The following is a 21,350-nucleotide window of genomic DNA, read 5'->3' as shown; positions in this document are numbered from 1 at the left end:
CGGTTCCTGAATCAACCGAGTTAATGATTCGAATCTTCGTACTGAATCAGGAATCACGAGTCCGAGGTCTTAATAAATGCCTAGTAGAGCTGGGCGGTTCCTGAATCACCCGAGTTAATGATTCGAATCTTTGTACTGAATCAGGAATCACGAGTCAGAGGTCTCAGTTTACCCTGATTCCATGAGCTGCTGCTAGTGGTGTGCGATACTGTCAAATGTGGTATCGACCCGATATTACCCGAATATTACATTACATCACTATTACATCAGACAGATGACTTTATAGCGCCTTTTATTAAGCCTATTCTGCTCAAAGCTCTCTTCTACACACATCATGTCAGTCTGGACATCTGGGCATGCGCACATGATTTGAGACCGTTATCTCAACCAAGCGTCTCGAGCTCAGTGTTGCCAACTTAGCGACTTTTCAGACCCCTCTAGCGACTTTTTTTTTTTTTCAAAAAAGCGACTAGCGACAAATCTAGCGACTTTTTCTGGTGTTATTGGAGACTTTTGGAGACTCGAACGTGAAAACACACATATTGTTCTGCACTCACAAGCGGTCAGCGGCACAGTCAGGGTTGGCAGATTGGGCGTTTTTCCACCAAAATAAGAGGATTTTGTTGGAAATTGGCAGGGAAAAACACACTTTGGCAGGTGGACAAATTTTGTTCTGGTTTGTATCATTTTGGCGGCTTCAAATGTAAATAAAAAAACGATTGCTTTCTAAAGCAGGTGGAATATAAATAGGTGTACCTTCTCCCACCACATCCAACCTGTTGTCAAAACTGTGATTGGCAGGTTATTCTTTCCAGTCCAAGACACTGTTGCCATGCCCATCAATACACTGATTCATGTTAGACAAGTGATTTGAGTTGAATATGAAGGTAAGCAAGTCTCATATGTACGAGAGGTTAAACTTTCATTGCTTGCAAGTTTATTTTTATTTACATGCAAAGGGTCGTGTGTCCTATCATCAATAATGCATTTTAAACACTTGGTAGGCTACTTCAAAGACATGCGAGCAAAAATAATTTGTCCGTTATAATGTATAATTACTGATCTGTACCTTTTAAGATATTAATTTGTACATCATGATGGTTTAACTGGTTTATTATTTGTGAAATGCTAAACATCATCTGCTTATCCTGTGTTTTTACATGCATTTTGGCTGAAGATTACTGTCGCAATCTGGCAACCCTGCCCAGAGTAGCTCAGTGTTGTCTTAAAAAACAAAAACAGAAGAAGGTTCATTTGTAGTTCTAAACATATTTAGGGTGGTTTTTTTACCCACTTTGTAAATCCCACGATGTTATTCCTCTCTTCTACAGCGTCAATTACACGCAAATGGACCTTATGCAAATTAGGCGATGACGTCATTTAGCGACTTCTAGCGACTTTTAGGACAGCCAATAGCTGCTTTCCTTACTGAGGAGTTGGCAACACTGCTCGAGCTTCCTGCCACATGTGTTATTGAGTCAGAACTTATTAAAGGACAAGAATCTGACGACGGAATGATCTCGTCAACGGCTAAACTGTTACCTGGACAGTGAGAAATGGATAAAAAGACGTTGGTGAAGCCGCACCGCCATGCTAACATGCTAAACCCTGAAGTTCGATGGTAAGTCATAAACTTAAACAGTTTATAATAATGAGCAATAATATCTTTACTATGCCTGAAATGTTGTTAAAAATAAGTGGCCATTTTAGAAAGCCGAAAATAACCCAGGTCTCAGGATTCTATGTCTTTTAAATTAGTTACTTGGGACTAGGGGTGGGCGATATGGCCCTAAAATAATATCACGATATTTTAGGTTATTTTTGCGATAACGATATTTTTGGCAATATAACAAAACACTGAAAAATATTTTATTTATTTCGAGAAAACACTATTGCAAAAAAAAAATAATGATTAGGTTTTATTTAGAATTAATATAAGTTAACACATTGTAAAAAAATGTTTATGTGGTCACTAATTTATTTACCTATACAGGCAGTGAGTGCCATGTAGAATTACATCACGACCTGACCTGCATACTAATAATAATAAGCTTTTTTTCTCTTTCTATTTTCCCTGACAAGTAAAAAAATATATATAGCAACCATTATGAGGAAGAATTTCAAAGATATTCCTTTGCAATACTTTATCATTTGGCTGCTAACTTGTGTGTAATGATGACACTCAGTTGAACCCCAGAACATGCCAGTGGGAATGCATGGAAAAATATTTTTCTTTCAACAATATGATACAGACTGACCAACACTATTAAGCCAAATCAGCATTAAAATTGACTTTACTTTTAATAACCTTCTTCAATGCTGGAGCTTCTTAAAACGGAATATTTCCTTTTTAATAGAAGTGTTATTTACCTGCTATTTAATAGTTTGGTGGATAACCGCCCAACCTGGCAACACTGGAACGTGCAGAGCCCGGTGGGTCTTTACTCGTAGCGCGCCACAATTACTACTAAGTACAGTAGTAGTATTAGTACTAAGTGTAAGCAGGTGTTTTATTCCCGCCCAGTAGGGGATGAATTGACAGTACTTAACCGAGGAAGTGACAGGATCTGTGTCCCCACCCCCGATACTTTTAATCTCGATACTCACCTCTGTGTGTATGTTGTTACCTATTCTGCTGCAGTGAACTCTTAGATTAAATGCTTAAGATGTGGTGAGGTGGGCTTCAGGAAAAGAACTGGGAAAATCACGGTAGCCCCCCTGAAGTATGAAATGTAAGCCTAACATATAGAGATGTAATGCCTACTCCCACCCTCCCCAAATCTAGCAGAAAAGGAGAGATGCCCCTACTCCTAGGCCAGTAAATAACTATAATAGGCAGTAGTCAAAGGTATAACAAATGTAGTTGTTTATTATTTAGAATTCAATTAATATAATAAAATTTGCATCTAGGGTTATCGTTTCAATTTAGTTCAAATATCAACACATTCACTTCAACGTTAATATTGTACAATTAATATAAACACACAAAAAAAACACAAGTGTTTAACTTAATCAATTACTCATGTACTATATAATTACAGTCTGTGTTTTCCCTTAAAACGTTTAGGCTGTATTACCACAGCTCACCTTCCTGAATTGTCATTTACAATAAACTGAAAATGGCTTAAATTATCAAATACTACATAAGTAACATAGAACATTCAACAGCACAAATCACTTCAATAAACAACAATTATCGGCTTTTAATTGTGGGAAGCCCACTAAAGGATGTCTGCATGGCAGGGTACATTGTGTTAGAACTGGTAGAGGAGAAGCAAAGAGAAGTGGGTCCACGCGGCCTCACATACAACTACGTACACACCCACGCACACGCTGAAAATGGCGCGGTACAGTTCGAAGCACTCTGTCCGCTAACACACGAGATGAAGACTCCCGGTGTTCTGTCGATTTGTCCTACCCTATCGAAACTTCCTACCGTAGTGCAGATTTATAGATCTATCTGTCGATTTGTCCTACCCTATCGAAACTTCCTACGGTAGCGCAGATTTATAGATTTATCTGTCGATTTGTCCTACCCTATCGAAATGTATTCCTGTAGTAAATATTTAAGTTTTATTGATCTATTTTTATTAGAATTATGTTTATCTTATTACAAACTATAGGTAGCACATCTTGATAGCTTTATATCTTATTATAAACTATAGGTAGCACATCTTGATAGCTCTATATATTATTATAATTAGTGGTAGCACATCTCGATAGCTCTGTATATTATTATAAACTACAGGTAGCACATCTCGATAGCTCTGTATATTATTATAATTAGTGGTAGCACATCTCTATAGGTCTGTATATTATTATAAACTACAGGTAGCACATCTCGATAGCTCTGTATATTATTATAAACTACAGGTAGCACATCTCGATAGGTCTGTATATTATTATAATTAGTGGTAGCACATCTCTATAGGTCTGTATATTATTATAATTAGTGGTAGCACATCTCTATAGGTCTGTATATTATTATAATTAGTGGTAGCACATCTCTATAGGTCTGTATATTATTATAATTAGTGGTAGCACATCTCTATAGGTCTGTATATTATTATAAACTACAGGTAGCACATCTCTATAGGTCTGTATAATATTATAAACTATAGGTAGGACATCTCTATAGGTCTGTATATTATTATAAACTATAGGTAGCACATCTCGATAGGCTTATATTTTATTACAAATGATGGGTAGCACACTTGATTTATTGACCTGTCTGTCAGACATTTATCTTAATTTTTAATTTATTTATTAGGATTTTAACATGGTTACATCCATTACAGGGCAGGTAGTTACTCATTACACATCTATTCACATCTATAGATTTATTAGTTCACAAATTTAAAATCAAACACAGTCATATGCAGTTTTGTGTCTTCAATGCACCTCACTTGCATGTCTTTGGACTGTGGAAGAAAACTAAAGCACCCAGAAAAAACACACATAGACATGGGGAGAACATGCAAACTCCTCACAGAAAGAATCCACCTGTAAATGGAGCCCAGGACCTTCTTGCTGTGAATCAACAAGGCTACCCACTAAGCCACTATACAGCCCATACATCTCAAATAATTGTGTAATATTTAAACTAGTTTATTAACAACAACAACAACAACAAATTTTGGGTGTGATTTGTTAAATTCTGCACATTAAAATGTACCCATGTAATGTCACACTGCACCTGAGTAAAATAGGTAACAATGCTGTACAAATCAGTAAATAATGTTCACAATAACTTTTTAATAATAAAGGTAAAATTTGATAAAAATCTGTATAATATAGCTGCTCTAAATATCTATCATTTCAATCATGCTCTTGTCAGCTCTGTCTTGTAATCAGTAATCCTCTGCATTTTCTTAAATCACCACTCAGCCCTGCTGTCATGAAGTTCACTTGGCTTTATAATTCCTATTAATTAATGGAGACAGTGGCAAAATCTGGTTTAGCAAAATTCTAACTATTTTAAAATGTTCAATAACAATATTACCTCCAGCTTTGTTATTTATACATGCATATGAACTTGGGTTCATCCTAAAAAACTTACTATGTATAAGCATTCTGTAGTTCTACAATTACTAACTTTAGCCCATCTGTTTCTCAACATACTTTTTAACCTGCTTTCACCCTGTTCTTCAGTGGTCAGACCCCCCACAGGACCACCACAGAGCAGGTATAATTTGGGTGGTGGATCATTCTCATCACTGCAGTGACACTGACATGGTGGTGTGTTAGTGTGTGTTGCGCTGGTATGAATGGATCAGACACAGCAGTGCTAATTTTTTAAACACATCACTGCTGGACTGAGTGGTCCACCAACCAAAAATATCCAGCCTACAGCACCCTGTGGGCAGTGTCCCGTGACCACTGATGAAGGTCTAGAAGATGAAGCGATCATCTCTGACTTTACATCTACAAGGTGGACCAACTAGGTAGGAATGTCTAATACAGTGGACATTGTATTTTAAAAGTTCAGCAGCACTTCTCATACCATCACAACATTTACATTTACATCACAACACACAATAACACACCACCACCATGGTAGTGTCACTGAAGTGCTGAGAATGATCCACCACCTAAATAATACCTGTCCTGTGGGGGTCCTGACCATTGAAGAACAGCATGAAGGGGAAACATGTAGAAAAAAAGAGATGGACTACAGTCAGTAATTGTAGAACTACAAGCGAGTTCTTTTGTCTATGTAGTGTGTATTATTTATATATATATATATATATATATATATATATATATATATATATATATATATATATATGATATATATATATATATACATATATATATATATATATGTATATATATACATATACACACACACACACACACACACATACAGTGTATCACAAAAGTGAGTACACCCCTCACATTTCTGCAAATATTTCATTATATCTTTTCATGGGACAACACTATAGAAATAAAACTTGGATATAAGTTAGAGTAGTCAGTGTACAACTTGTATAGCAGTGTAGATTTACTGTCTTCTGAAAATAACTCAACACACAGCCATTAATGTCTAAATAGCTGGCAACATAAGTGAGTACACCCCACAGTGAACATGTCCAAATTGTGCCCAAAGTGTCAATATTTTGTGTGACCACCATTATCATCCAGCACTGTCTTAACCCTCCTGGGCATGGAATTCACCAGAGCTGCACTGGTTGCTACTGGAATCCTCTTCCACTCCTCCATGATGACATCATGGAGCTGGTGGATGTTAGACACCTTGAACTCCTCCACCTTCCACTTGAGGATGCGTCACAGGTGCTCAATTGGGTTTAGTCCATCACCTTTACATTCAGCTTCCTCAGCAAGGCAGTTGTCATCTTGGAGGTTGTGTTTGGGGTCGTTATCCTGTTGGAAAACTGCCATGAGGCCCAGTTTTCGAAGGGAGGGGATCATGCTCTGTTTCAGAATGTCACAGTACATGTTGGAATTCATGTTTCCCTCAATGAACTGCAGCTCCCCAGTGCCAGCAACACTCATGCAGCCCAAGACCATGATGCTACCACCACCATGCTTGACTGTAGGCAAGATACAGTTGTCTTTGGCGCCGCCACACATGCTGGACACCATCTGAGCCAAACAAGTTTATCTTGGTCTCGTCAGACCACAGGGCATTCCAGTAATCCATGTTCTTGGACTGCTTGTCTTCAGCAAACTGTTTGCGGGCTTTCTTGTGCGTCAGCTTCATTCTGGGATGACGACCATGCAGACCGAGTTGATGCAGTGTGCGGCGTATGGTCTGAGCACTGACAGGCTGACCTCCCACGTCTTCAACCTCTGCAGCAATGCTGGCAGCACTCATGTGTCTATTTTTTAAAGCCAACCTCTGGATATGACGCCGAACACGTGGACTCAACTTCTTTGGTCGACCCTGGCGAAGCCTGTTCCGAGTGGAACCTGTCCTGGAAAACCGCTGTATGACCTTGTCCACCATGCTGTAGCTCAGTTTCAGGGTGTTAGCAATCTTCTTATAGCCCAGGCCATCTTTGTGGAGAGCAACAATTCTATTTCTCACATCCTCAGAGAGTTCTTTGCCATGAGGTGCCATGTTGAATATCCAGTGGCCAGTATGAGAGAATTGTACCCAAAACACCAAATTTAACAGCCCTGCTCCCCATTTACACCTGGGACCTTGACACATGAGGGACAACGACACATTTGGGCACAATTTGGACATGTTCACTGTGGGGTGTACTCACTTATGTTGCCAGCCATTTAGACATTAATGGCTGTGTGTTGAGTTATTTTCAGAAGACAGTAAATCTACACTGCTATACAAGCTGTACAATGACTACTCTAAGTTATATCCAAGTTTCATGTCTATAGTGTTGTCCCATGAAAAGATATAATGAAATATTTGCAGAAATGTGAGGGGTGTACTCACTTTTGTGATACACTGTATATATATATATATATATATATATATATATAATATATATTTATATATCTATTATATATATATATTTATATATTTATATATATATACAGTGTATCACAAAAGTGAGTACACCCCTCACATTTCTGCAAATATTTCATTATATCTTTTCATGGGACAACACTATAGACATGAAACTTGGATATAACTAAGAGTAGTCAGTGTACAACTTGTATAGCAGTGTAGATTTACTGTCTTCTGAAAATAACTCAACACACAGCCATTAATGTCTAAATGGCTGCCAACATAAGTGAGTACACCCCACAGTGAACATGTCCAAATTGTGCCTAAAGTGTCAATATTTTGTGTGACCACCATTATTATCACTGCCTTAACCCTCCTGGGCATGGAATTCACCAGAGCTGCACAGGTTGCTACTGGAATCCTCTTCCACTCCTCCATGATGACATCACGGAGCTGGTGGATGTTAGACACCTTGAACTCCTCCACCTTCCACTTGAGGATGCGCCACAGGTGCTCAATTGGGTTTAGTCCATCACCTTTACCTTCAGCTTCCTCAGCAAGGCAGTTGTCATCTTGGAGGTTGTGTTTGGGGTCGTTATCCTGTTGGAAAACTGCCATGAGGCCCAGTTTTCGAAGGGAGGGGATCATGCTCTGTTTCAGAATGTCACAGTACATGTTGGAATTCATGTTTCCCTCAATGAACTGCAGCTCCCCAGTGCCAGCAACACTCATGCAGCCCAAGACCATGATGCTACCACCACCATGCTTGACTGTAGGCAAGATACAGTTGTCTTGGTACTTCTCACCAGGGCGCCGCCACACATGCTGGACACCATCTGAGCCAAACAAGTTTATCTTGGTCTCGTCAGACCACAGGGCATTCCAGTAATCCATGTTCTTGGACTGCTTGTCCTCAGCAAACTGTTTGCTGGCTTTCTTGTGCGTCAGCTTCCTTCTGGGATGACGACCATGCAGACCGAGTTGATGCAGTATGCGGTGTATGGTCTGAGCACTGACAGGCTGACCTCCCACGTCTTCAACCTCTGCAGCAATGCTGGCAGCACTCATGTGTCTATTTTTTAAAGCCAACCTCTGGATATGACGCCGAACACGTGGACTCAACTTCTTTGGTCGACCCTGGCGAAGCCTGTTCCGAGTGGAACCTGTCCTGGAAAACCGCTGTATGACCTTGGCCACCATGCTGTAGCTCAGTTTCAGGGTGTTAGCAATCTTCTTATAGCCCAGGCCATCTTTGTGGAGAGCAACAATTCTATTTCTCACATCCTCAGAGAGTTCTTTGCCATGAGGTGCCATGTTGAATATCCAGTGGCCAGTATGAGAGAATTGTACCCAAAACACCAAATTTAACAGCCCTGCTCCCCATTTACACCTGGGACCTTGACACATGACACCAGGGAGGGACAACGACACATTTGGGCACAATTTGGACATGTTCACTGTGGGGTGTACTCACTTATGTTGCCAGCTATTTAGACATTAATGGCTGTGTGTTGAGTTATTTTCAGAAGACAGTAAATCTACACTGCTATACAAGCTGTACACTGACTACTCTAAGTTATATCCAAGTTTCATGTCTATAGTGTTGTCCCATGAAAAGATATAATGAAATATTTGCAGAAATGTGAGGGGTGTACTCACTTTTGTGATACACTGTATGTGTGTGTGTGTGCAAGTGTAGTGTGTATATGTGTGTAATTGTAGTGTGTATATGTTTGTGTGTAAGTGTAGTTTGTATGTGTGTGTAAGTGTAGTGTTTATATGTTTGTGTGTAAGTGTATTGTGTATGTGTGTAAGTGTAGTGTGTGTATGTGTGTGTAAGTGTATGTGTGTAAGTGTAGTGTATATGTGTGTGTAAGTAAATGTGTGTAAGTGCAGTGTATATGTGTGTGCAAGTGTACTGTTTATATGTTTGTGTGTCAGTGTATTGTGTATGTGTGTATGTAGTGTGTGTATGTGTGTGTAAGTGTATGTGTGTAAGTGTAGTGTATGTGTGTGTGTAAGTAAATGTGTGTAAGTGCAGTGTATATGTGTGTGTAAGTGTAGTGTGTATATGTTTGTGGAAGTGTAGTGTATATGTGTGTGTATAAGTGTAGTGTTTATATGTTTGTGTGTAAGTGTAGTGTGTATGAGTGTATAAGTATAGTGTGTATATGTTTGTGTGTAAGTGTATTGTGTGTGTAAGTGTAGTGTGTATATGTGTGTGTAAGTGTAGTGTGTATATGTGTGTAAGTGTAGTGTGTATATGTGTGTGTAAGTGTAGTGTATTTGTGTGTGTATAAGTGTAGTGTATATGTGTGTGTATAAGTGTAGTGTTTATATGTTTGTGTGTGTAAGTGTAAGTGTAGTGTGTCTGAGTGTATAAGTATAGTGTGTATATGTTTGTGTGTAAGTGTAGTGTGTGTAAGTGTAGTGTGTATATGTGTGTGTAAGTGTAGTGTTTATATATATATTTGTGTGTGTAAGTGTAGTGTGTATGTGTGTGTAAGTGTAGTGTTTACATATATATATATATATATATATGTGAGTAAGTGTAGTGTGTGTAAGTGTAGTGTGTATATGTGTGTGTAAGTGTAGTGATTATATATATATATATATATATATCTGTGTGTGTAAGTGTAGTGTGTATATGTGTGTGTAAGTGTAGTGTGTGTGTGTTTAAGTGTAGTGTGTATATGTGTGTGCGTGTAAGTGTAGTGTGTATATATGTGTGTGTAAGTGTAATGTGTAAGTGTAGTGTGTATGTGTGTAGGTGTAGCATGTGTGAGTGTAGTGTATATGTGTGTAAGTGTTTGTGTGTAAGTGCAGTGTATATGTGTGTGTAATTGTAGTGTGTATATGTGTGTGTAAGTGCAGTGTGTATGTGTGTGTGTATAAGTATAGTGTTTATATGTTTGTGTGTAAGTGTAGTGTGCATATGTGTAAGTGTAGTCTGTATGTGTGTGTAAGTGTAGTGTGTATATCTATGTGTGTGTAAGTGTAGTGTGTTTGTGTGTATACGTATAGTGTGTATGTGTGTATACGTATAGTGTGTATATGTTTTTGTGTAAGTGTAGTGTGCATGTGTGTGTAAGTGTAGTGTGTATGTGTGTGTAACTATAGTTTATGTGTGTGTATAAGTGTAGCGTTTATGTTTGTGTGTGTAAGTGTAGTGTGTATATGTGTGTGTAAGTGTAGTGTGTATGTGTGTGTAAGTGTAGTGTATATGTGTGTGTATAAGTGTAGTGTGTATGTGTGTGTAACTATAGTTTATGTGTGTGTATAAGTGTAGCGTTTATGTTTGTGTGTGTAAGTGTAGTGTGTATATGTGTGTGTAAGTGTAGTGTTTATATGATTATGTTTAAATGTATTGTGTGTAAGTGTAGTGTGTATATGTGTGTGTGTAAGTGTAGTGTGTATGTGTGTAAGTGTAGTGTTTATATATTTGTGTGTAAGTGTAGTGTGTGTGTAAGTGTAGTGTTTATGTTTGTGTGTTTAAGTGTATTGTGTGTAAGTGTAGTGTGTGTAAGTGTAGTGTGTATATATGTGTGTGTGTTTACGTTTAGTGTGTATATATGTGTGTGTAAGTGTAGTGTGTATATATGTGTGTGTGTGTGCAAGTGTAGTGTGTATATGTGTGTGTGTTTACGTGTAGTGTGTATATGTGTGTGCGTGTAAGTGTAGTGTGTATATGTGCGTGTAAGTGAAGTGTGTATATGTGTGTGTAAGTGTAGTGTGTATATATGTGTGTGTGTGCAAGTGTAGTGTGTATGTGTGTGCGTGTAAGTGTAGTGTGTATATGTGCGTGTAAGTGAAGTGTGTATATGTGTGTGTAAGTGTAGTGTGTATATATGTGTGTGTGTGCAAGTGTAGTGTGTATATTTGTGTAATTGTAGTGTGTATATGTTTGTGTGTGTAAGTGTAGTGTGTGTGTAAGTGTGGTGTGTAGAAATATATGTGTGTAAGTGTAGTGTGTTTATGTGTGTGTGTGTGTAAGTGTAGTGTGTATATGTATGTGTGTGTAAGTGTGGTGTGTATAAGTATATGTGTGTAAGTGTAGTGTGTTTATGTGTGTGTGTGTGTAAGTGTGGTGTGTATATGTGTGTAAGTGTAGTGTGTTTATGTGTGTGTAATTGTGTGTTCATGTGTTTGTGTGTAAGTGTAGTCTGTATATGTCGGTGTGTGCAAGTGTAGAGTCTTTATCTGTGTGTGTAAGTGTAGTGTGTTTGTGTGTGTAAATGTGGTGTGTATGTTTGTGTGTGTGTGTAAGTTTAGTCTGTGTGTGTAAGTGTAATGTGTTTGTGTGTGTAAGTGTAGTGTTTTTATGTGTAAGTGTAGTGTGTATATATGTGTAAGTGTAGTGTGTATATGTGTGTGTAAGTGTAATGTGTATATATGTATGTGTGTGTAAGTGTAGTGTGTCTATGTGTGTGTAAGTGTACTGTGTATGTGTGTGTAAGTGTAGTGTGTGTAAGTGTAATGTGTTTATGTGTGTGTAAGTGTACTGTGTATGTGTGTGTAAGTGTAGTGTGTCTATGTGTGTGTAAGTGTACTGTGTATGTGTGTGTAAGTGTAGTGTGTGTAAGTGTAGTGTGTTTATGTGTAAGTGTAGTGTGTATATATGTGTAAGTGTAGTGTGCATATGTGTGTGTAAGTGTAATGTGTATATATATGTGTGTAAGTGTAGTGTGTATATGTGTGTGTAAGTGTACTGTGTATGTGTGTGTAAGTGTAGTGTGTGTAAGTGTAATGTGTTTATGTGTGTGTAAATGTAGTGTGTTTGTGTGTGTGTAAGTGTAGTCTGTAAGTGTGGTGTGTTTATTTTTGTGTGTGTAAGTGTAGTGTGTATGTGTAAGTGTAGTGTGTTTATGTGTGTGTGTATAAGTGTAGTGTGTATATGTGTGTGTAAGTGTAATGTGTATATATGTGTAAGTGAAGTGTGTATATGTGTGTGTAAGTGTAGTGTGTATATGTGTGTGTAAGTGTAGTGTGTTTATGTGTGTGTGTGTGTAAGTGTAGTGTGTATATGTGTGTGTAAGTGTAGTGTGTTTATGTGTGTGTGTAAGTGTAGTGTGTAAATGTGTATGTAAGTGTAGTGTGTATATATGTGTAAGTGTAGTGTGTATATGTGTGTGTATGTGTGTAAGTGTAGTGTGTATATGTGTGTGTAAGTGTAGTGTGCATATGTGTGTGTGTAAGTGTAGTATATGTGTGTAAGTGTAGTGTGTATATGTGTGTTTGCAAGTGTAGTGTGTTTGTGTGTGTAAGTGTAGTGTGTGTAAATGTATTTGGATGGATCACCCCTTTTGATCCACAGCCACCTTGATGCCTTTTCAGCTGCATCAGTGATGTTTTTGGTGGCTTTCCTCTCCTGCTCATTATGGTATGGGTGTGTCCAACATGATCAACAGTCCCACCGACCTGATCGATGTTTAACTGGTTTATCCAACAAGTCTTTCTCCTCTAATGTCTACCTGTGTTTAATCCCACTCACATCATCTGTGACTGTGTCTATCAGCTAAACCAGCAGTTCTGTACAGAAGATGGATAAGATTAATAATACAGAGGATCTATCAGGAGTGCTGATGGTGGAAGTAAAGTGTACTGCTACACATAAACTGGGTTAAACAGAGTTCTGATGTACTGTAGTAAAATAAACACTGCAGATTATTTTGTTAGGGATATAAATATATTCTAATTTGAAACACACAGTAGTTTGTTGTTTTGCTGTTTTGTTGCTGAAGTCTGTTGTGAGTGACCAAGCAAGAAAACGGAAGAAATAAAAAGCTGTTCTTCAATGTACTGCCAGTAATAAACCACATGGTCTGTACAGGAAGTAACACTGTGTTAGAGAGAGAAGCCATTTTTAAAAAATGTGTTTAACTGTCAACTGACCACACTTTATTAAAGTTCTCTCTTTTTATTTAACACAATATATTCAATAAAAAAAAACTTACATTGTCTCTGAACTGGTAATTTTAAACTCTTGTAGTCTCGTTTTGGACTGATAAGAATGCATCTATTGGCAACTCAGCCCAAAACACATAAACTAGCTGAATACGGGGCCAGTGATAGCTCAGTGGTTAAGGTACTGGACTAGTAAACAGAAGGTTGCCGGTTCAAGCCCCGCCACCACCAAGTTACCACTGTTGGGTCCCTGAGCAAGGCCCTTAACCCTCAATTGCTCATCGTGTTCAGCTCATTGTGTAAGTCGCTTTGGATAAAAGCGTCTGCTAAATGCTGTAAAGTCATTAGTGTCATTTAAAAGAAACCAATCAGGTCCAAATAGTGTTACCATGCCAACTAATTCTATTAACTCTACTACAAAAGCTCTTTGTAGTAGCTATTCAAAGCTAGCTCTGCTTAATATTAGATCTCTAGCCAACAAATCATTTTTAGTGAATGACATAATTCTATCCTACAGTTTAGATTTTCTGTTTCTAACTGAAACATGGTTAGCAGAAGGCAGCAGTGCCACTGTTCTTAATGAAACAGCACCAGCAAACTTCAGTTCTATGAATGTGTGTCGAAGTGGTAGGAAAGGTGGAGGAGTAGCTGCCTTATTTAAAGATGTGTTCCAGTGCAAAGAGACTGTACTTGGCAATTTTATGTCTTTTGAATACCTATGTTTTATTTTGAAGGGTACTCCCAAAATTTTATTTTTAACCATTTATAAACCTCCAAGATACTCTGCACATTTTATAGATGAATTTGCTGAACTACTCTCAGTTATCTCCACTGAGTACAGCTTTTTAATCATAACTGGGGATTTTAACATCCACTTAGATAATAACAAGGACAATAACACTTTTTTACACGTTTGGTCTATTGCAACATGTGAAAGGGCCTACATATACTCGAGGGCACACTCTGGATCTAGTTATTTCTAAAGGTCTTAACATTTCTTCTGTTATGGTCAAGGACTTGGCCCTCTCTGATCATTTTTGTGTCTTCTTTGAAATGCTGATCACTCCAGATGCTCAAACTAGCTCTGTTTCTTTTAAGAAAAGGTGCATCAATGAAAGTAATAGTTCTCAGTTTATGGGGGCCATAGCTACTGTATATCACCAACTTTAATTGCAGAGTCAGTTGATGAACTCCTGGATAACTTTAACGTGAAAATATTGACTGTCATGGATGTGGTTGCCCCGGTAAAAGTCATGAAAACGTTGAGCAAACAGAAAGCACCATGGCGTAACACAATGATGGTAATAGCTCTGAAAAGAGAATGCAGGAGAGCTGAAGGTAAGTGGAGGAACTAAACTTCAAATCCACTATGATCTCTATAAGCAAAGCCTTTGTAGTTTTAACTCGGAGTTATGCAGGGATAGACAGCTGCACTTCTCTAAGATCATTAACAGGAACATCAACAACACCCGCACTTTATTCAACGTGGTCGACAAGCTTACAAATCCTCCAAAACAGATCACACCAGAACTTCTGTCCACAGAGAAATGTAATGAGTTTGCTCATTTCTTCTGTGAAAAAATCAAAACTATTAGACTGACCATCAACGCCACTCAGTCAAACGATGAAACCATGCCGCCCCTACAGACACCTAGAAATAACATGACTATTATGTCACAATTTAATACAATAGACCAAAACACTCTGGAGAAAACAGTTCAGCATCTTAAATCATCGACATGTTGTCTCGACATGCTGCCATCTGAATTTTTCAAAACTATTTTTAACTCTGTAAAAACTGATTTGCAACAAATAGTTAATGGCTCACTAGCATCAGGCGTTTTCCCAAAGTCACTGAAAACAGCTGCCATTAAGCCACTCCTAAAAAAGAGAACTCTGGATTCGTCTGTGTTAAACAACTACAGGCCGGTCTCAAATCTTCCTTTCATAGCTAAGATCATTGAGAAAGTTGTTTACAGTCAAGTCAGCAGTTTTTTGAATTCCAGTGGTTATTTTGACAAATTTCAGTCAGGCTTTCGAACTCACCACAGCACTGAAACGGCTCTCATAAAAGTGTTAAATGATTTACGGCTGAATACTGACTCGGGTAAAATATCAGTTCTGGTTTTACTGGATCTTAGTGCTGCCTTTGACACTGTAGATCATAGAATACTGCTGGACAGGTTGGAAAACTGGGTTGGACTTTCCGGAACAGTCCTTAATTGGTTCAGGTCTTATTTAGAAGACCGGAGTTATTTTGTCACTATTGGCAGCTGTGAATCTGACAGAGTGGCTATGACATGTGGAATCCCCCAGGGATCAGTTCTCGGACCTCTTCTGTTCAATCTTTATATGCTGCCATTAGGCCAAATGCTACAGGCTAACAACATTGATTACCATAGTTATGCAGATGACACACAGATATATCTGGCTCTCTCACCAGATGATTACAGCCCAATAGATTCACTGTGTCAGTGTCTGGAGGACATCAATAACTGGATGAGCCAGAATTTTTTACAGTTAATTAAGGACAAAACAGAGATTGTTGTGTTTGGCAGCAAAGAAAAGAGGACCAGTGTCAGTGAGCACCTCAGTTCCCGGGCTCTAAAAACCAAAGACCAAGTCCGAAATCTTGGCGTTCTAATAGACTCAGATCTCACATTCACCAGCCATATTAAAACCATCACCAAAACAGCCTTCTACCATCTTAGAAATATAGCCAAAATCAAGGGTCTAGTGTGCCAACAAGACCTAGAGAAGCTGATCCATGCTTTTATCTCCAGTAGGGTGGACTATTGTAATGGTCTCTTAACTGGACTTCCCAAAAAGACTATTAAACAGTTACAGCTCATTCAGAATGCTGCTGCTAGAGTTTTAACTAAGACGAAGAGAACTGAGCACATCACTCCAGTTCTAAAATCTCTACACTGGCTTCCAGTTAGTTACAGAATAGAATTTAAAGTGCTGCTACTGGTCTATAAATCATTGAATAGGTTCGGCCCAGAATACATCTCAGAAATGTTTAGAGAATATAAACCCAGTAGATCTCTTAGATCCATGGACTCAGGTCAGCTAGTTGAGCCCAGAGTCCAAACTAAACATGGAGAAGCAGCATTTAGCTGTTGGGCTGCATAGAACTGGAACAGACTGCCAGGAGATATTAGATGTTCCTCAAATGTAGAAATCTTTAAATCCAGGTTAAAAACTTTTCTTTTTTCTTGTGCCTATGATTGAGCTCAACATTTTTGCTATTACCCTCATTTTACCATATTTCTTTTAGTTTTTCATGCTCTTAATAATTCCTTTTATAGAGTAGTGTACATTTTAAATTGTAGGGTATATTTTACTATATTTTCTTTTAGTTTTCATGTTTTAATTGCTTATCTCTCTTGTTTTAATTTCGTATTTCCCAAATTGTAGGGTATATTTTACAATATTTTCTTTTAATTTTTCATGTTCTTAATTTTTTATCTCTCTTGTTTGAATTTCATGTTGTCTTAATTGTAACTAAATGTTTGCAAGAAGTCTTTCTGAGGTTCTAGATCTCAGGAATGTTTTAATGCTTTTAATAAATTTTTTTCCTTATGTAAAGCACTTTGAATTGCCACTGTGTATGAAAGGTGCTACACAAATAAACTTGCCTTGCCTTGCCTCAGCAACGAGGGATAGCCAATAGTATGCAGTAATAACGTGTTTGATTGTTTTAGTGTTTGTTTGTTTGATTAGGATTTTAATGTCATGTTTTACACCATTCAGTTACATCCACGACAGGTGGTTACTGGTTACACAAGACTCATCAGTTCACAAGATTATATCAAACACAGTCATGGACAATTTAGTGTCTCCAGTTCACCTCACTTGCACGTCTTTGGACTGTGGGAGGAAACCGGAGCACCCGGAGGAAACCCACACAGACACAGGGAGAACATGCAAACTTCACACAGAAAGGACCCGGACCGCCCCACCTGTGGATTGAACCCAGAATCTTCTTGCTGTGAGGTGACAGTGCTACCCACTTAGCCACCGTGCCGCCCGAACCTGATAGGAGAAAATGATCATGTGTGTATTGGCTATTTAAGGATCCTAAATTGTTATGACCACAAGGTGGCTCTAGGGGTAAATGGATACACCAACGTTTATTGTCAACTTGTGTAAAGGACTTACATAACTAACAAAGAAAATTGCAACAAATGATTATATTTTAATATTTATTATATGAGTATGAAAAGAAAAAACAGCTAGGTACAATATTTACAGATCTTCATATTTACAAGCTGGACCATGGGTGACAATAAAGAACACAAAACATGATCAATTTGCCATATGTCTGTTTTTTAAACTTTATCTCTAAAGCAAAACAAACAGAACAGAAAGCCTAACTACACTATTATTCCATATTCAAAAAATAAAATATACACAATATTGCCATTAGTATTCACTCACCCATCCAAATCATTGAATTCAGGTGTTTTAATCACTTTCATGGACACAGGTGTATAAAACCAAGCACCTCGGCATGCAGACTGCTTCTACAAACATTAGTGAAAGAACGGGTCGCTCTCAGGAGCTCAGTGAATTCCAGCGTGGTACCGTGATGCCACCTGTGCAACAAGTCCAGTCATGAAATTTTCTCACTACTAAATATTCCACAGTCGACTGTCAGTGCTATTATAACAAAGTGGAAGTGATTGGGAATGACAGCAACTCGGCCACCAAGTGTTACCACGTAAAATGACAGAGCGGGTCAGCGGATGCTGAGGAACATAGTGCACAGAGGTCACCAACTTTCTGCAGAGTTGATCACTATAGACCTCCAAACCTGATCAGCTGAAGAACAGTGTGTAGAGCTTCATGGAATGGGTTTCCATGGCCGAGCAGCTGCATCCAAGCCTTAAATCACCAAGTGCCATGCACAGCGTCGGATGCAGTGGTGGTGTAAAGCACGCCGCCCTCGGACTCTAGAGCAGTAGAGACGTGTCTCCGTCTGGCAATCTGGTAGACATGTCTGGGTTTAGTGGTTGCCAGGAGAACGGTACCTGTCTGACTGCAAACTGTGATGAATGGGGGATTATGGTGTGGGGGGTGTTTTTCAGGAGTTGGGCTCGGCCCCTTAGTTCCAGTGAAAGGAACTTTTAATGATTCAGCACACCAAGAGATTTTGGACAATTTCATGCTCCCAACTTTGTGGGAACAGTTTGGGGATGGTCCCCTTCTGTTCCAACATGACTGCACACCAGTGCACAAAGCACAAACTCCATAAAGACGTGGATGAGTCAGTTTGGTGTGGAAGAACTTGACTGGCCTGCACAGAGTCCTGACCTCAACCTGATAGAACAGCTTTGGGATGAATTAGAGCAGAGACTGTGAGCCAGGCCTTCTCGTCTAACATCAGTGTCTGACCTCACAAATGTGCTTCTGGAAGAATGGTCAAAAATTCCCATAAACACACTCCTAAACCTTGTGGAAAGCCTTTCCAGAAGAGTTGAAGCTGTTATAGCTGCAGAGGGTGGGTCGACATCATATTAAACCCTATGGATTAAGAATGGGATGTGACTCAAGTTCATATGCGTGTGAAAGCAGACAAGCGAATACTTTTGGCAATATAGTGTAGATGTGTAAAGTAGTGTATATGCGCGCCCCTGCTTACCTGCCGGCATGGTACCAATTTTGTTTTGTTTAGGTTAGTTTGGGAGTTTTTTAAAACGTTAGCGTTTATCTTCACTAACAGTGATGACCAGGTACGAGCTGAGTAATTCTATACACAGTTTTAACATGGTCAGAACAGATGAAATCAATTAATTTCATGATCAACAGTCTGAATAAATCTGTAAATAAAGAACAAGTACAGGTGATGAGGACAAGTCAGAACCAAATACTGTACATGCCAGATCTGTTTGGAAAAGAGAACCGTTCTAGATTAATTTTATTACTGAAATATGTATGAATATTCTAATATGTCATTTATTAGTATGGTTTAATTTTTTACTTTTTAGGTTCACAAAAGGACGTCTGTTGATTCCGGTAAATGCTGGACTATCAGGTAAAGCTTGAGTAGATCACATGGGTGAATTCAGACTCATTTTCCCGGTCCTGCAGAGAAAAACAGTTTAAATGATAAAGTTAATCTCATCTGAGTCAGTAACATTATTAAAATATTTTCATAATCTGGACAAATCTCAAAACGGCAAATCAAAAAGACTAAATATTAAATGGCTGTGAGCTTCAATCCCTAAGAGAGCAGTGCAATAAAAATCAGTATGTTTCTGTAATGAGTGTAACCACATCGGTTTGGAAATACTTTGATAAAACCACTTACAACAAAATTGATAAAACCGTCTACAACAAAGTGCTTAATACTTCACTTTGCAGAAATGTTGCTTCTCTGTGCTCAAGTTCATCTAAGACTGACTGATTCTAAGTGAATATGTGTGTACAGTCGACCCTTGAGTTACGAACAGTTTACGATACAAACATTTTAAGTTACAAATGCTCGTTTTTAACTTAACATATGCACAAATTTCGAACCGTCTCTCTCTGTGTATTTATATACAGTGAGTGAACATGTGAACAGCGGACTGTGTTTTTTCAGTATTTTCTTTATATTTTGTAAAATTCTATATTAAAATGGCCAAAAAGAAGCTGCAGAGAAAGCGTTGTTGTTGTTGTATAATTACTCCTGCCAGTAGGTGTCTGTTACGACTGTGGACACTCTAGTGTGTTTGTTGTATGTGTGTGTGTGTGTGTTTGTTGTGTGTGTGTGTGTGTGTGTGTTTCAGGTACCGGCATTATTTGCCAGCGTATAAAAGGCTGGAAAGTGAGGACCGGAAGGAGAGGGGGCGTGTCGTTTGCACGTTGTGCTTTGTTCAAGCGTGTGTGTGTTTGAAGTTTGGAAACGGTCTCTGTTTGATAGAGATTGTGTGTTTTCTTTAGGTTAGATTGTTGTGTAATTTGATATACTTTATCGGTCTAATCGTTTTCGTTCTTTTTTACAGAGTTTGCTTAGAAATGGTTTTCTTTTTTGTTGTGGTTTTCGTAATGATTCTAATTTCTATCAATAAATAGCGTGTTTTGGATAGATTGTTTTCCTTGTTATTATTTAATTATTTTTAAGTATTATAATGTTACATCCACTGTCACCTCTAGATCGCTACAGGTCGTAACAGTGTCACTGTATATCAGTGGGGACAGTGAGTGAGAGAGAAGAAATATTTTTTCATGCAATAGACCACTGAAGTCGTGCATCATTTTGTAGACCCGGGTCCATGTTCAGAACCCTGTACGTTTTGTCCTGTGTACATTTTCCTCCTGTACATCACTGGATCCTCTGAATTACGAGGTTGTTAAAGGCTCGTAATACTAATAATGCTACACGAAAGCTAATGCTACTGCACATTAATTAGACGTCACTGAACTACACCAATCAAATCAACAGAACGAGCGGCCCGAGTTTGGTGAGTACAACCAAAGGTGTAACACCCGACCATCATTGCTTTCTACTTTAATGTAGCCAGCTACTAAAAATATAAAGTAAAACTTGTAAATATCACTGCACTGTTACACTGGTGAATCACACTGCTTCAAGCGGTTATTTAAGAGGCTTCCAGTCTAGTGACGTCAATTCAGTGCGCAGTAGCATTAGCTTACATGTAGCAACATTCATATTTTGACTCTTTAACGACTTCATAATTCAGAGGATTCAGTGATAATAGACAGAAGAATCTCCATAAAACAAAATGTAACAGCTTTAGAAAATTTTTTATGACTACAGGATGTGAGAGAGGCAATTTTCTAAATCTCCATTCAAAATTTCTCTTGGACCCGGGTTACCAAATATGGGCATAACAACATGGCATGGACTACAAAATGACGACACGACTTCAGTGGTCTATTGCAGGGTTTTTCAAACTTTTTTCAAGTGACCCACATTTTGTTCATGATTTTTTACCACAACCCAGGCGACACAAATGATGCATCAAAACGAAATATACTAATTAATAAAAGTGATAGGAAT

At 38.4% G+C, this 21,350-nt stretch overlaps 1 long non-coding RNA gene across 1 annotated transcript; it reads left to right on the top strand.

Annotated features, from left to right (window-relative positions):
* The first annotated feature begins 1,495 nt into the window (after window positions 1-1,495).
* Window positions 1,496-20,397, top strand: LOC134318748 (uncharacterized). Its single transcript, XR_010013424.1, has 3 exons — window positions 1,496-1,621; window positions 19,333-19,379; window positions 20,116-20,397. It is a non-coding gene; the product is annotated as an uncharacterized LOC134318748 (long non-coding RNA).
* Window positions 20,398-21,350: the final 953 nt, after the last annotated feature.

The sequence above is a fragment of the Trichomycterus rosablanca genome, chromosome 1 (genome assembly GCF_030014385.1).
Source record: "Trichomycterus rosablanca isolate fTriRos1 chromosome 1, fTriRos1.hap1, whole genome shotgun sequence".
NCBI classification, from domain to species: domain Eukaryota; kingdom Metazoa; phylum Chordata; class Actinopteri; order Siluriformes; family Trichomycteridae; genus Trichomycterus; species Trichomycterus rosablanca.
This window is presented reverse-complemented; position numbering and strand designations above follow the sequence as displayed.